The sequence below is a fragment of the Pseudorca crassidens genome, chromosome 5, assembly GCF_039906515.1.
Source record: "Pseudorca crassidens isolate mPseCra1 chromosome 5, mPseCra1.hap1, whole genome shotgun sequence".
Taxonomy (NCBI): Eukaryota; Metazoa; Chordata; class Mammalia; order Artiodactyla; family Delphinidae; genus Pseudorca; species Pseudorca crassidens.
This window is the reverse complement of record NC_090300.1, coordinates 72,261,947-72,279,284: the sequence shown is the minus strand read 5'-3', so window position 1 is coordinate 72,279,284 and position 17,338 is coordinate 72,261,947.

Genomic DNA, 17,338 nt, shown 5'->3' with positions numbered 1-17,338 from the left:
TTACTATAATTTTTTTCTAAGTATTTAGACAGGTGAGTTGACTCAGGCTGCCACTTCTGTATAAACCTAGTTGTATTGAACTCTCTCTTTTACCTCCCACTTTCAGGCAGCTCAGGAAATAAGTTCACTTGGTTATCTTCCTAACTTTGGCCCATCTTTTCTTCTCTCCCCTTCTCCCTCCCCCATCCCTCTCCCTCCCTCTTCCTCCTTCTTCTTTCCTTCTCTTTTTCCCTCTTTTCCTCTCTCCCTGTCTTCCTCTTTTCCTAACACATTCTCTTCTCATCTTCATTGAAGAATAATTAAACTGATCCATTAAGACATTGAAATGCTTCATCTCCTTCCCTTATTTCTCTCCTTTTTTGTACTAAATTAGGGAGTTTGAATTTTATCCTAAAAGCTGTTAGAAACCAGTGTATATTTTTTTAAGAAACAGAATTACTTGATCAACTTTACAGCTTTGAAAAATCAGTCTACCTGAGAAATTATATTGGGAGAGGGTGAGAGAGGTAAGACAGAGATAAAAATATTAAAGACAGCACAACAATACAAAACCAAACATATTACAGAGATTCATTCCTGAACCAGTGAAAATAGGAAGAGATGGTTGTGAGAGCAATTAAGGAAATAGAATTTGTGCTTATTACTGATTAATTACTTTTTATATATGTGGAGTGAGGGGTGAGCAGGGGATAAGATTGATGGTATCAGACAACATCTATGCTTCTGCCTTGAGTGACAGGGTGAATGGAAAAATAACACACAGAGAATACAGATTAACTGATGAATATAAGATGATGTATTGTGGATACATGAGTAGTGGATATGTTTAGTACAGATGAAACTTCCAAGTAGAGATATCTATGGGGCAGTTGAATATACAGGTCTGTGGTTAAGAGAGTTTTCAGCTAGAGCTGGAAACATTTAGCAAGTGGATGACAGTTGAAGCCAAGGGACAGGATGAAGTCATCTGGGGTCCCTTTACTGAACAAGGTAAAGGGCTAAGCATGGGAACAATAATATTGAAGGAGTGAGTAAAAGAAAAATAATCCAGAGAAAATGAAGGAAAATCTGAGAGGCAGGAAGAAAGCCAGAAAAGAGATGTAACAGAAGCTCAGAGAGGTAAAATATCGGGAAGATGCAGTGGCCAACATTTTCAAATACCCATTTGGGATTACCACGTTTCAGATGAGGCAACTAAAATGTTTAATCAAGAGAGGTAAAACCACAAAACAGAAGCAGAAATAAGTGCAGTTGATTTTCTGATATTCAGAGACTAATCATGTATTAAATGGAGTAGATTTCTTTTCTGTGGTTTCAAAAGCCAGAACTAGAACCAATATTAGAAGGTGCAGAAAGCAAGATTTTAGCTCAACTGAAGGAAGAAAATTTCTACATTTTATGAGAATTATCTAAAAGATAAAATGGGCTGTCCCAGTGGAGGTTGTTCCTACTAGACTGATGGGTCGCATATCAGAGGTCAGAGATCCATGATTAGAGATACCATATATCTACCACCATCATCAAAAGAACTTAATAAATAGCAGGTTGAATAATATGTAATTGCCAATATTTAGCCTTTTTTTTTTTTTTTGGCCACACTGTGCAGCATGCAGAACTTCCTCAGCCAGGGATGCAACCTGTGTCCCCTTCAGTGGAAGTGTGGGATCTTAACCACTGGACCACCAGGGAAGTCCTAGCTATTTTTAACCAATAAAAAATAATAATTTTATATGGTTCAATCTAATATTTATTGAATGAAAAAAGAAATGAATAAATAAATAATGAACGATTGAATATTGGACTAGGAAGTTCTTTTGATTTTCAGTGAAGAAAAATATAGTTGCTTTTAAAAAGAGAGTTCTCAAAGCATTAAGGGAAATAACAACACAAATTGATTATAAATTTTGCCAGAATGTCATGTTTTCTTCCACCTTCAGGTAGAAATTTTTGAAGGGGTCCAAAAGCAATATCTCAGCTAAATATTATGTATATATTTATTTATTTGAATAAATTTACTCAGAGATATTGAGTTGAAAAAACACTAAGTTTTATAAGCTGTAAAGTAAAATTATTATTATTTTACTATTGGTATTAATAACACCACAAAAGGAAAAAATGTTATCTAATAAATATACATTTGAGTCAGGAAATACAATAGAAAAATGTATATACTTTTTAATTTAAAAGGGAAAACTCTTCTTTACTGATTGATCTTATATGATTCAATTTCCATTGGCTTTTATCATCCATTTATAAGAATGGATGAGAGTTGAGCTACTCAGAAGGAGAGAAATTGCTAATGTTGATTTTTTTTAATGATTCCGAACTACTATGAGTATAATTTCCTAATGCTGTCACCTGGGAGTCATAAATGTCACCACAAGTGCAATTTTTTGTTCTTATTTTGATTTCTATTGACTAAGCCTTTCCCTTTTCAGCCACTTAGTGTCACCCTATCACAACCCAAATTATAGTCTAAATTACAAATACAAAGTGCTCCTTTCCTCAGCCACAGTGGAATGCAGACTCCATGGAGCATAAATTTTTCCCCAGGGCATGCAGTAGTCAATCTTTTATTTTCTTTCACATTCCTCATTGAAGAGAATTTCTGGCAAATTTATGTGAAAGGAAAATAAATATTTTGCTTCTTTGACATTTTGGTACATTTATAGTCAATTATTTTCATCATTCTGTTAGAAATCTGGTTAATTATTAGTATGTCTAACATCTCAATAAAAACTAAGTAAACACATGATTAATTATTAATAATATGCTGAAGTACATGTAGTCATTTTTACAAATTTAGATGTTAATCACTGCAAATACTCCACCTGCCGTTTTCTCCAGCCAGAGTCATCTTTAGATTAGATACTGATTATTGTGTCATCTTACCCCAAAATCTTCTAACCATTTTTATTTCCTGAAGGGAAAGACTTTTCTGGTCTCTTTATTCTGATATTGAAAATCTCCATGATCTGGGCCTACATTCCGGGTCCTAGCTCCATTGGAGTCCCTGGTTGCCATTCCCAACTGTAGCTTACACAATTTTGACTCTCTGTACCTTAGCTAACTCTGTTATTTCTACCTGAGATGCCCTCGCACTTCAGTTTACCTCTATGCATCTTTTACAATGCACCTTGGATCTATCTTCAGTATCTTCTCCCATGAAACCTGCTATGAAATAGACATAATATTTTAAACACAAAAGATCCAAAATCAGAAAGGTTTTTTTAATCATTCTCTGGTTAATATTTCATTAGTGTGGAGGAACGTTTCCTATAATCCATGTCTCTTACAGCATATTTCCTCTCATATCTCATTGTCTATAACTGGGTCACATACCATGCCTACACTAATTATTAACAAGGTGAATGAATGGACAACACAAATGTTTGAGCCATCCATGGGGTTGAGAGAAGAAAAAATGGTTCAGTAAAATCAGTATTATAAGGAAGGCAGAGTAGATTTTGGATAGTCATCATTGTTTTCAGCTCTTTCCAATGCAAAAATAATTGCTCTCTCTGTAAATTCCAATTGAATTTTCTTTACACAGTTATCAGAGAAAACCTATTCCAGTCAGTCTTTAATAGACATGAGGAACATCCTTGAGATTCCACCTATTTATCCCAGTATCTGGCTCACATTGGGTACCAAGAAAGTCCTGTGGAAGCAAAGCTCATTGAGTGACCATCACTGCTATTCTTATAATAACAGAATGGTGACTCTGTACTCATGTCTACAGGGCAATAAGTGGAAGTTAAAGGGAGAAGAAGAGCATTTGTATATACATAGGGCAGTCACAGTCATCTATTTAAATTCCACCTCTGTTACTTCCTAGCTGTGTGAACTTTGGCAAGTAAAGGAAGTTCCATAGCTTTAGTTTTTCCAACTGTAAATGGAATGACTTTACATGAAAATAAAACATGGCTAGTCTTAAGTGAATCAATGTTTATAAATTGCTTAGCACAGTGACAGACACTTGATAATTAGTAGCTACAATTAGTACAATCCCTCTGGAACAGAAAGCCATGGCTATTTTGTCACTACGAAGTATGGAAATAAACTAAACCTCCTGCAGCATGTATTCTTTCTACAAACCAAATTGAATCAATTTCCATATAGATAGTTGGTCCAAGCAAGACACATTTGCCTTTTACTGTCATGACAACACAGTTAGCAAAATTGGTAAACTCTGAATTCTCCCACTACCTGTTCTGGGTTTAAGACAACAGAAAGTTCAAAAGTCTTTTTTGATTATTCTTTTGAAAGAAACATTGACTCTATTTTTATGTGAAAGGAAGAAAATCAGGCACTCCAAAATGAAAGTAGGGAGGGAAGGAATGTGAGATAGAAAAAAAAGTTAAGAATATTTATCCCTCACATTCACAAAGGTTTGAGGAATGTTTTATAAAATCAAAATTGGAAGTTAGAATCCTAAATTTTTAATATTTGACAAAAAAAATTCCACTGAAATTTGTGAAAGGCACCAAGAGGTAGAGTTTAATATCTGTCACATTATATTCAGAGCAATAAACTCAGCTATTTAGCAACTGCAATGTTAATCCAATGGTTTTTTAAAACACAAACAGAATTTGCAATTTTCAGGAATTCAGTAATGTTACCAGTTAACAAAACAACTCTTACTCTTACTCACATCTAACCTAAGCAAGGTTTGTCAATTATTACCATAAACAGTGGCATTTACAGCAAATGTTTAACTCTAAGTTATGTCAAAGCACTCTTCAGAGTGATATAACTTGTGTTAAATCTGGAAAGGACTACACTTAATGGTCCATTTCAGACATGGTCTCTTAGTTGTTGGTACAATCTAGTAATGAGTGTAGAACAAACCAATGTCAAGTTTTTCCATTCAAAAAGCTGTAGAGACTCTATCTCTCCAAGGTGATCTTAGATTCATCTGACTACTGTGCCTTTTTATCAATTCTGATTCTCTTCCTCCCGCTGCATTGTTTTTCCTGGTTGACACCTTCTTATACTCATGTAAGAGTAGCGTGGTCAGTAAAATCCGAGCAAAAGTGACCTTAAATTTGTGCTTATTTTTTCCCTCTCATACAATCTGGAAGATACCTTCACTGTAGAAGAATGCCTGGACCCCTGCTCCCACAAGGAACTTGTTCTCTATAGAGTCCGCCAGCTGTCTGAGATGTTCTTTAGCTAGACTCTAAGCTAGCTCATTCACTCATACCTCAATTCATCAATTAATTCTTCTAGTCAACAAATCTTTATTGAGTACTTAGTATGTGAAAGGCACTGTTTTAGGTACTGGAGATACACAGTGAACCAAATAGACAAAACTTCCTTTCCTCATAACGTTTTTATTCCAGAAAAGGGAGAAAATAATAAATAAATGTCATAAATGTAGTATGACAAATAGGCATTTCACAAAATTTTTTTGAAAACATAAATCACACAAAGAGAATAGGGAGTATTGGCCGGGAAGGAGGTTGTAATGCCAAATATAGAGATCAGAAAAAGCATCACTGAGAATGTGGCATTTGAGCAAAGAGCTTAAGGAGGTGAAGGAGTAAGTCACATGGATAAATGAGGGAGGTGCCTTGCAGGCTGAGGGAAGAGTGAATGCAAAGGCCCAGAGGTAGGAGAATGCCTGGGAAGTTCAAGGAAAAGCAAGGACTTCAGAGTGCTGGGAACAGAGTGAGTCAAAGGAGACCAGTAGAACATGAGGCCAGAAAGGGAAGAGAGAACAGACCTTGTGAGGCTTTGTAACCCATTGTAAGGACTTCCTTTCTTCACTCTGAGGGAAATTAGAAGCCACTTGAGAGTTTTGTGAATAGGAGTGATAGGATCTAACTTATAGTTAAGAACATCATGTGGTTGCTATATTGAGAGTTGACTGTGGGCAGGCAAGTGTAAAAACAGAAGGACTGACGGGAAGCTATTGAAATAATTTAGGCAACAAATGATGAGGATTGGCAATTAATTCAGATGAAAAGTTGCTGGTGGGGGCTTCCCTGGTGGCTCAATGGTTGAGAGTCTGCCTGCTGATGCAGGGGACGCGGGTTCGTGCCCCGGTCCAGGAAGATCCCACGTGGCCGCTGGGCCTGCGCATCCGGAGCCTGTGCTCCGCAAAGGGAGAGGCTACAACAGTGAGAGGCCCGCGTACCGAAAAAAAAAAAAAAAAAGTTGCTGGTGGAGGTAATGAAAAGTGTTGCGTTCTGTATGTACCTTGAGAGTAGAGACTGCAATATTTGCTGATTGATTGGAGATTGTATATGAAAGAGAGAACTCAAAAATATTTACCAGCCTCTTTGGACTGAACAACCAAAAGGAAAGAGTTACAATGCACTGATCCAGGGAAGATCTGTGGGAATAAGGGTAAGGGGAGATGGGGGAAATGAGAAGATAGATTTGTAGCAAGTTTATTTGCAGAACTATAGTAAACACCAAATGGTGACATCGAGTAGGCAGTTGGTTATGAGTTCAGGGAAGAGATCTGGATTGGACATGTGAGTTTTGGAGTTGTCAGTTTATGAATGATAGTGTACGAGATTGAATGAGATTTTCAAAAGTGTGAATGTGTATAGAAAAGTAAAAGTTCTGAGGTTCAGCCTTAGGACACCCCTAACATGTCAAGTCTGGGGAAATGAGGGGAAATCAGCAAATAAGACAGAGAGAAGCAGTCACTGGAGTGCGAGGCAAATCAGGAAATGTATTGTTTTGGAAGCAAGGTGAAGAAGTGTTTAAAGGAGGAAGGAGTGATTACCTAAGTGAAATGCTACCAATTAGGTCAAGTAAGATGAAGACTGAAAATCAACCATTGATTTAGCAATGTGATCAATATTTCTCTTCACTGGGGAGAAGAAGCAAATGATGAAACTGGTCAACCAGATATGCTTCCTCATTTAATGTCCTCCTTGTATAACCCTGACTCCCATAGCTTCCATGAACTGAACTAATTTTTTATTTTATTATTATGCTCCAGTAATTAGTTCCTTATCTCTGTGCTTTATCTGATTCCATGTTGATATTTTCAAGTTGATCTTTTTAAAAAAATTACATGAACTGGGGCTTCCCTGATGGGGCAGTGGTAGAGAATCTGCCTGCCAGTGCAGGGGACACGGGTTCGAGCCCTGGTCTGGGAGGATCTCACATGTCGCGGAGCAACTAGGCCCGTGAGCCACAACTACTGAGCCTCCGCGTCTGGAGCCTGTGCTCCGCAACAAGAGAGGCCATGATAGTGAGAGGCCCGTGCACCGCGATGAAGAGTGGCCCCCCCTTGCCGCAAATAGAGAAAGCCCTCACACAGAAACGAAGACCCAACACAGCAAAAATAAATTAATTAATTAATAAACTCCTACCCCCAACATATTCTTTAAAAAAAAAAAATTACGTGAAGGAGATAAGTCAATATTACTCTCACAGTTTTGCAGAAAACACAGTTTTTAGAGAAGATAAACATTTCATTGTCACTCTTCTGGTTAGTGGCAAAGTGATGACTCAGCCCAGGCCTTCTGATCCTGCTCCTTTAACTTCCATAAAGAGAGTGGCTGATGCTTTCTTGCTTATTCTTTGGACCTTCCTTTATGCACTGCCCACTTCTATTCATACCTTCTGTTTATTCTTATTAATCCCTTGAATTTTGGTCCTTAGATTTTTTTTTTTTTGAACAGGTGCATTCCATGACCTTTAAGGACAAACAGCAATATAACTTTAGAGCTTCAGGGAATTTGAACTTCTGCCAGGCTCCGAATCCAGAGAATAGTTTCATATGCTCTTGCTCTCATGTCCCTCCTTCCCTGTAGGATTTACTTCCTTTTAGCATAGGCAAAAGGCTGGGTAAATGACCAGCACTGTATTATTGAACATATATCTGCCCATTCTCTTGTTACAAAGAATTATAGGTCCAACATCCAAATATTCAATAAATCTTGCGAGTATAATCTCACATATCGTCACAGTACACATCCTCTTTCTTCTTCTTCTTTTTCTTCTTGATTCTTTCCAAGAGTTTTGCTTCTTTCCACCCTTACATCCAAACATAAGGAGTCCATAGAATCTTAGCGACATAAGAGATCGTATTGTTATGGATAGCAGTCATCCATCTTCAGCTTGAATTCCTAGGGATGTTCACTCACTACCACAAGTCCGTGCACATAAGCACACAGTTGAACAAAATTATTAGATTAATCGCAACTTTTAAATGTTAAAACATAAAGTACAAAGATCATGCAGATGGTAGATTGTATCAATTTCCTGCTTGTGATATTGTACAGTAGTTAAGCAAGATGTTACCATTGGGAAAACTGGGTAAATGGTACATGAGACCTCTGTATTATTTCTTTTTTTTTAAAACATCTTTATTGGGGTACACTTGCTTTACAATGATGTGTTAGTTTCTGCTCTACAACAAAGTGAATCAGTTATACATATACATATGTTCCCATATCTCTTCCCTCTTGCGTCTCCCTCCCTCCCACCCTCCCTATCCCACTCCTCCAGGAAGTCACAAAGCACCGAGCTGATCTCCCTGTGCTATGCGGCTGCTTCTCACTAGCTATCTACCTTACGTTTGGTAGTGTATATGTGTCCATGCCTCGCTCTCGCTTTGTCACAGCTCACCCATCCCCCCCCATATCCTCAAGTCCGTCCTCTAGTAGGTCTTGTATTATTTCTTAAAACTGCATGTGAGTCTACAATTAATTCAAAATAAAAAGCTTAAATATGCATGTAAAAAGACATTCATGGGCAGACTTCCTTTTCCAAGACCGTCAAACTGTCATGAAGCTGGGAAGGGAATGCTCTAGGAAAACTACTGTCTTAGGAAAATCTACCATGCTGGCCTTTGAGAGTGTGTGAGAAAGTCCAGAATTAAACAGATAAATAGCAATCTGTGAAGAGAAAGGTAGTGATGAGTATGAACCTTATTTTGGCATCAGATATAGTAATGGCACTTGTGGTATTATTGTGAAGATAGACTCCACCTCCAATTAGCTGCCATACTCGCAGTCAGCCACCTGCTGTGGGATCGTGTGTGTGTGTGTGTGTGTGTGTGTGTGTGTGTGTGTGTTTCATGAGAATTATTTAATCTATGTATCTGGTTAGTCATAGTTCCAGTTTCTAAGGCTAACCCAAATATCCTGCCCGTGTTTCTATTTCACCTCTTTTCTAGTTATCTGGCTTTCCCTTCCTTTCCCAGGAATTCTTAAGATCACTGACTCCACTGACGGAAGTCAGGCTTCTGACCGCCTAATAAATAAGTTCACCAGTGAAAAGCCTATTTTTCATTCTGTTTAATTATAGGCTTCAGAGACACTCAAAATGGAGGGTGTCTTAGAGACAAATAATACTGTAGTCTTGGTTTCCTTATCCCTCATTGGCAGTGGCACCAAGCCCTTCCTCCGCTTTGAAATTCATGGCTGTGTCTGTGGCAGCATACTAAACAGACTGAGGTCCGCACACAGCCTGCTCAGCCCGTCCAGATGCAGCTCAACTAATCCATATACCTTAATGGCCAATTCAGAACTGTAGGTTAGATAACTAACATGGCTCGTTTGTTTCCAGTGTACGTATGTGATCATAAATGAATCCATGTATTATCATTTGAATTGGATTTCATGAATTATGCTGGCTGGGGCTTGAACTACAATATCTTGTTCTGAATTCTAGATGATTGGCTTCAAAATTGGCCCTTAGAAATGCATTGTGTGTACAAAATGTTTAGATGAAAGAAATAAAACTAAAATCAAACATACTAGACACTAACAGTGAAAAGTAAATCCCTCATACTCTTGTTTCCTCAGATTCTCATTTCCTTCATACAGATATATTACTGTTAATAGTTTTAGGCAAGGACATTCTATCCATGTACAAGCATATATATGCAGATTTTATAGAGAGAGAAAACACTGTAAGCTATACTTCCCTATTTGTTTCATAGAAGATAGGAGATGTACACAGTGCTCTAAACTGGTTCCTTTTACTTAATGATAAATCTTAGAAGCTTTTCTACAATACATCAACATCTGTGATCTGCCTCCACCTTTTTAAACAACTTTTTAAACTGCATAGTATTCTGTTGAGTAGATGTAATCATTTTGTATTTAATCAGTCACATTTTGATGGACATTTGCTGTTTCCAATATTTTGTTATTACCAACAATGCTTTGGTGAACATCACTGCATGTAATGATTTGTGCCATGCGTAAGTAGTATCTGTAAGATACTTTCCTGAAAGGGAAATTCTTGGCCAAAGGGTATATTCAGTATTTAGGTTAATAGATATTGCCTAAGTATTTTCCAAAGAGGCTCAGCAGTTTTCCCAACCATATAAGAGAGGATATGACTTCCCATATCTATCTCTCCTTAATGTACTACTGATTTTTTGAACTTGCAGATCTGATTATAATCGTAAGTTGTATTTATCTAATTATGAACATGTTTAAGCATCTTAAAAGTCATTTGTTGAATTCTTTCCACCTAAGCACTCAGCTCTTCATCATTCCCTGAAGAGTATCTATTCCTTACTGGTTTAAAATGGCAGCTGAGGGGGGACCTTCAAGATGGCTGAGGAGTAAGATGTGGAGATCACCTTCCTCCCCACAAATATATCAAAAATACATCTACATGTGGAACAACTCCTACAGAACACCTACTGAACGCTGGCAGAAGACCTCAGACTTCCCAAAAGGCAAGAAACTACCCATGTACCTGGGTAGGGCAAAAGAAAAAACAGAGGCAAAAGAATAGGGACGGGACCTGCACCTCAGTGAGAAATCTGTGAAGAAGGAAAAGTTTCCACACATTAGGAATACCCTTCACTGGTGGAGACAGGGGGTGTGCGGGGGCGGGGGGAAGCTTTGGAGCCATGGAGGAGAGCCCAGCAACAGAGGTGCGGAGGGCAAAGTGGAGAGATTCCCGTACGGAGGATGGGTGCCGCCAAGCACTCACCAGCCCGAGAGGCTTGTCTGCTCACCCACCGGGGCGGGCGGGAGCTGGGAGCTGAGGCTCGGGCTTCAGTCGGAGCGCAGGGAGAGGACTGGGGTTGGCGGCGTGAACACAGCCTGAAGGGGGCTAGTGCACCACAGCTAGCCTGGAGGGAGTCCAGGAAAAGGTATGGACCTGCCTAAGAGTCAAGAGAACATTGTCTCACAGTGCACGAGGAGAGGGGATTCAGAGCACTGCCTAAATGAGCTCCAGAGACGGGCGCGAGCCGCAGCTATCAGCATGGACACCAGATATGGGCATGAAACACTAAGGCTGCTGCTGCAGCCACCAAGAAGCCTGTGTGCAAGCACGGGTCACTATCCACACCTCCCCTCCTGGGAGCCTGTGCAGCCCACCACTGCCAGGGTCCTGTGAACCAGGGACAACTTCCCCAGGAGAACACATGGCATACCTCAGGCTGGTGCAACATCACACTGGCCTCTGCTGCCGTAGGCTCACCACACGTTCCAATTATGACTAACGTACCCCCTCCCTCCCCTGTGCCTGAGTGAGCCACAGCCCTTAATCAGCCACTCCTTTAACCCCCTCCTGTCTGGGTGAAGAACAGACGCCAAAGGGTGACCTACATGCAGAGATGGGGCCAAATTCAAAGCTGAACCCCAGGAGTTGTGCACACAAAGAAGAGAAAGGGAAATTTCTCCCAGCAGCCTCAGGAGCAGTTGATTAAATCTCCACAATCAATCTCATGTACCTTGCATCTGTGGAATACCTGAATAGACAATAAATCATCCCAAAACTGAGGTGGTGGACTTTGGGAGCAACTGTATACTTGGGGTTTGCTTTCTTGCTTTATTTTTTGTATATATATTTTTTCCTTTTTCTCTTTTTGTGAGTGTGTATATGTATGCTTCTTTGTGTGGTTTTGTCTGTATAGCTTTGCTTTTACCATTTGTCCTAGGGTTCTGTCTGTCCATTTTTTTTTTTTTAGTAGAGTTTTTAGTGCTTGTTACCATTGGTGGATTTGTTTATTGGTTGGTTGCTCTCTTTTTTCTTTTTTTTTTAACTTTAATAATTAATTTTTTATTTTAATAACTGCATTTTATTTTATTTTTTTTTCATTCTTTCTTTTTACTTTTTCTCCCTTTTCTTCTGAGCCATGTCACTGACAGGGTCTTAGTGTTCCAGCCAGGTGTCAGGCCTGAGCCTCGGGGATGGGAGAGCCAAGTTCAGGACACTGGACTACCAGGGACCTCCTGGCCCCACATAATATCAATCAGCAAGAGCTCTCCCAGGAATCTCCATCTCAATGCTAAGACCCAGCTCCACTCAATCAACAGCAAGCTGCAGTGCTGCACACCCCAAGCCAAACAACTAGCAAGACAGGAACACAACCCCACCCATTAGCAGAGAGGCTGCCTAAAATCATAATAAGTTCAAAGACACCCCAAAACACACCACAGGAAGTGGTCCTGCTCACAAGAAAGATAAGATCCAGCCTCATCTGCCATAACACAGGCACTAGTCCCCTCCAACAGGAAGCCTACACAATCCACAGAACCAACCTTAACCACTGAGGGCAGACAACAAAAACAATGGGAACAATGAACCTGCAGCCTGCAAAAAGGACACCCCAAACAGAGTAAGTTAAACAAAATGAGAAGACAGAGAAACACACAGCAGATGAAGGAGCAAGGTAAAAACCCACCAGACCAGACAAATGAAGAGGAAATAGGCAGTCTACTTGAAAAAGAATTCAGAGTAATGATAGTAAAGATGGTCCAAAATCTTGGAAATATAATGGAGAAAATACCAGAAATGTTTAACAAGGACCGAAGAAGAACTAAAGAGCAAACAAACAATGATGAACAACACAATAAGAGAAATGAAAAATTGTCTAGAAGGAATCCATAGCAGAATAACTGAGGGAGAAGAACGGATAAGTGACCTGGAATATAAAATAGTGGAAACAACTACTGCAGAACAGAATAAAGAAAAAAGAATGAAAAGAACTGAGCACAGTCTAAGAACCTCTGGGACAACATTAAATGCACCAGCATTCAAATTATAGGGGTTACAGAAGAAGAAGAGAAAAAGAAAGGCACTGAGAAAATATTTGGAGAGATTATAGTCGTAAACTTCCCTAATATGGGAAAGGAAATAGTCAATCAAGTCCAGGAAGCTCAGAGAGTCCCATACAGGATAAATCCAAGGAGAAACACGCCAGAACATGTATTAATCAAACTAACAGAAATTAAGTACAAAGAAAAAATATTAAAAGCATCAAGGGAAAAGCAACAAATAACATACAAGGGAATCCCCATAAGGTTAACAGCTGATCTTTCAGCAGAAACTCTGCAGGCCAGAAGGGTGTGGCAGGACATATTTAAAGTGATGAAAGGGAAAAACCTACAACCAAGATTACTCTACCCACCAAGGATCTCATGCAGATTCGATGGAGAAATTAAAATCTTTGCAGACAAGTAAAAGTGAAGAGAATTCAGCACCACAAAACCAGCTTTAAAACAAATGTTAAAGGGACTTCTCTAGACAGAAACACAAGAGAAGGAAAAGATCCACAAACTGAAAACAATTAAGAAAATGGAAATAAGAACATACATATTGATAACTACCTTAAATGTAAATGGATTAAATCCTCCAACCAAAAGACATAGACTGGCTAATGAAAAAAAAAAAAAAAAAAAACAAGACCTGTATATACGCTATCTACAAGAGAACCACTTCAGACCTAGGGACACATACAGACTGAAAGTGAGGGGATGGAAAACAGATATTCCATGCAAATGGAAATCAAAAGAAAGCTGAAATAGCAATTCTCATATCAGACAAAATAAACTTTTAAACAAAGAGTATTACAGGAGACAAAGAAGGACACTACATAATGATCAAGGGATCAATCCAAGAAGAAGATATTAAAATTGTTACTATTTATGCACACAACATAGGAGCACCTCAATACAAAAGGCAAATGCTAACAGCCAAAAAAGGGGAAATTGACAGTAACACAGTCATAGTAGGGGACTTTAACATCCCACTTTCACCAATGGACAGATCATCCAAAATGAAAATAAATAAGGAAACACAATCTTTAAATGACACATTAAACAAGATGGACCTAATTGATATTTATAGGACATTCCATCCAAAAACAACAGAGTACCCTTTCTTCTCAAGTGCTCATGGAATATTGTCCAGGATAGACCATATCATGTGTCACAAATCAAGCCCTGGTAAATTTAAGAAAATTGAAATAGTAGCAAGTATTTTTTCCAACAACACCTCTATGAGACTAGATATCAATTACAGGAAAAAATATGTAAAAAATACAAAAACATGGAGGTTAAACAATATGCTACTAAATAACCAAGAGATCACTGAAGAAATGAAAAAGGAAATCAAAAAATACCTAGAAACAAATGACAATGAAAACACAAAGACCCAAAACATATGGGATGCAGCAAAAGCAGTTCCAAGAGAGAAGTTTATAGCAATGAAATCCTACCTCAAGAAACAAGAAAAATCTCAAATAAACAACCTAACTTTACACCAAAAGCAATTAGAGAAAGAAGAACAGAAAAAACCCAAAGTTAGCAGAAAGAAACAAATCATAGAGATCATATCAGAAATAAATGAAAAATAACTTAAGGAAACAATAGTAAACATCAGTAAAACTAAAAGCTGTTTCTTTGAGAAGATAACAAAATCGATAAACCATTAGCCAGACTCATCAAGGAAAAAAGGGAGAGCACTCAAATCAACAGAATTAGAAATGAAAAACGGGAAGTCACAACCGACACTGCAGAAATATAAAGGGTCATGAGAGATTACTATAAGCAACTATATGCCAATGAAATGGACAACCTGGAAGAAATGGACAAATTCTTAGAAAAGCACAACCTTCCGAGACTGAACCAGGAGGAAATAGAAAATATAAACAGACCAATCACAAGCACTGAAATTGAAACTGTGATTAAAAATTTTCCAACAAACAAAACCCAGGATCAGATAGCTTCACAGGTGAATTCTAGCAAGCATTTAGAGAAGAGCTAACATCTATCTTTCTCAAACTCTTCCAAAAAATTACAGAGGAAGGAACACTCCCAAACTCATTCTACGAGGCCACCATCACCCTGATACCAAAACCGGACAAAGATGTCACAAAAAAAGAAAACTACAGGTCAATATCACTGATGAACATAGATGCAAAAATCCTCAACAAAATATTAGCAAACAGAATACAACAGTACATTGAAAGGATCATACAACATGATCAAGTGGGGTTTATCCCAGGAATGCAAGGATTCTTCAATATATGCAAATCAATCAATGTGATAAACCATATTAACAAATCGAAGGATAAAAAACATATGATAATCTCAATAGATGCAGAAAAAGCTTTCGAGAAAATTCAGCACACATTTATGATAAAAAAGAAAGTAGTTATACAGGGAATCTACCTCAACATAGTAAAGGCCATATATGAAAAACCCACAGCCAGCATCATTCTCAATGGTGAAAAACTGAAACCATTTCCACTAAGATCAGGAACAAGACAAGGTTGTCCACTCTCACCACTATTATTCAACATAGTTTTGGAATTTTTAGCCACAGGAATCAGAGAAGAAAAAGAAATAAAAGGAATCCAAATTGGAAAAGAAGAAGTAGAACTGTGACTGTCTGCAGATGACATGATACAATACATAGAGAATCCTAAAGAATGTATGAGAAAACTAGTAGAGCTAGTCAATGAATTTGGTATAGTAGCAGGATACAAAATTAATGCACAGAAATCACTTGCATTCCTATACACTAATGATGACAAATCTGAAAGAGAAGTAAAGGAAACACTCCCATTTACCATTGCAACTAAAAGAATAAAATATCTAGGAATAAACCTACTTAAGGAGGCAAAAGACCTGTATACAGAAAACTATGACACTGATGAAAGAAATTATAGATGATACAAACAGATGGAGAGATATACCATGTTCTCAGATTGGAAGAATCAACATTGTGAAAATGTCTCTACTACCCAAAGCAATCTACAGATTCAATGCAATCCCTATCAAACTACCAATGGTATTTTTCACAGAACTAGAACAAAAAATTTCACAATTTGTATGGAAAAACAAAAGACCTCAAATAGCCAAAGCAACCTTGAGAAAGAAAAACGGAGCTGGAGGAATCAGGCACCTGGGCTTTAGACTATACTACAAAGCTATAGTAATCAAGACAATATGGTACTGGCACAAAAACAGAAAGATAGATCAATGGATCAGGATGGAAAGCCCAGAGAGAAACCCATGTAAATATGGTCACCTTATCTTTGATAAAGGAGGCAAGAACGTACAATGGAGAAAAGACAGCCTCTTCAATAAGTGGTGCTGAGAAAACTGGACAGCTACATGTAAAAGAATGAAATTAGAACACTTCCTAACACCATACACAAAAATAAACTCAAAATTGATTAAAGACCTAAATGTAAGACCAGACATTATAAAACTCTTACAGGAAAACATAGGCAGAACACTCTGTGACATAAATCACAACAAGACCCTTTTGACCCACCTCACAGAGAAATAGAAATAAAAACAAAAATAAACAAATGGGACCGAATGAAACTTAAAAGTTTTGCACAGCAAAGGAAACCATAAATAAGACAAAAAGGCACCTCTCAGAATGGGAGAAAATATTTGCAAATGAAGCAACTGACAAAGGATTAATCTCCAAAATATACAATCAGCTATTGCAGCTCAAAATCAGAGAGCAAACAACCCAATCCAAAAATGGGCAGAAGACCTAAATAGACATTTCTCCAAAGAAGCTATACAGATTTCCAGCAAACAAATGAAAGGATGCTCAACATCGTTAATCATTAGAGAAATGTAAATCAAAACTACAATGAGGTATCACCTCACACCATCGGAATGGCCATCATCAAAAAATCTACAAACAATAAATGTTGGAGAAGGTGTGGAGAAAAGGGAACCCTCTTGCACTGTTGGTGGGAATGTAAATTGATAGAGCCACTATGGAGAACAGTATGGAGGTTCCTTAAAAACTAAAAATAGAACTACCATATGACCCAGAAATCCCACTACTGGGTATATGTACCTGACAAAACCATAATTCAAAAAGATATATGTACCACAATGTTCATTGCAGCTCTATATAAAATAGCCAGGACAACAGATGAATGGATAAAGAAGACATGGCACATATATAAAATGGAATATTACTCAGCCATAAAAAGAAATGAAATTGATTTACCTGTATTGAGGTGGATGGACCTAGAGACTGTCATTCAGAGTGAAGAAAGTCAGAAAGAGAAAAACAAATACCATATGCTAACACATATACATGGAATCTAAAAAAAACAAAAATGGTCTGAAGAACC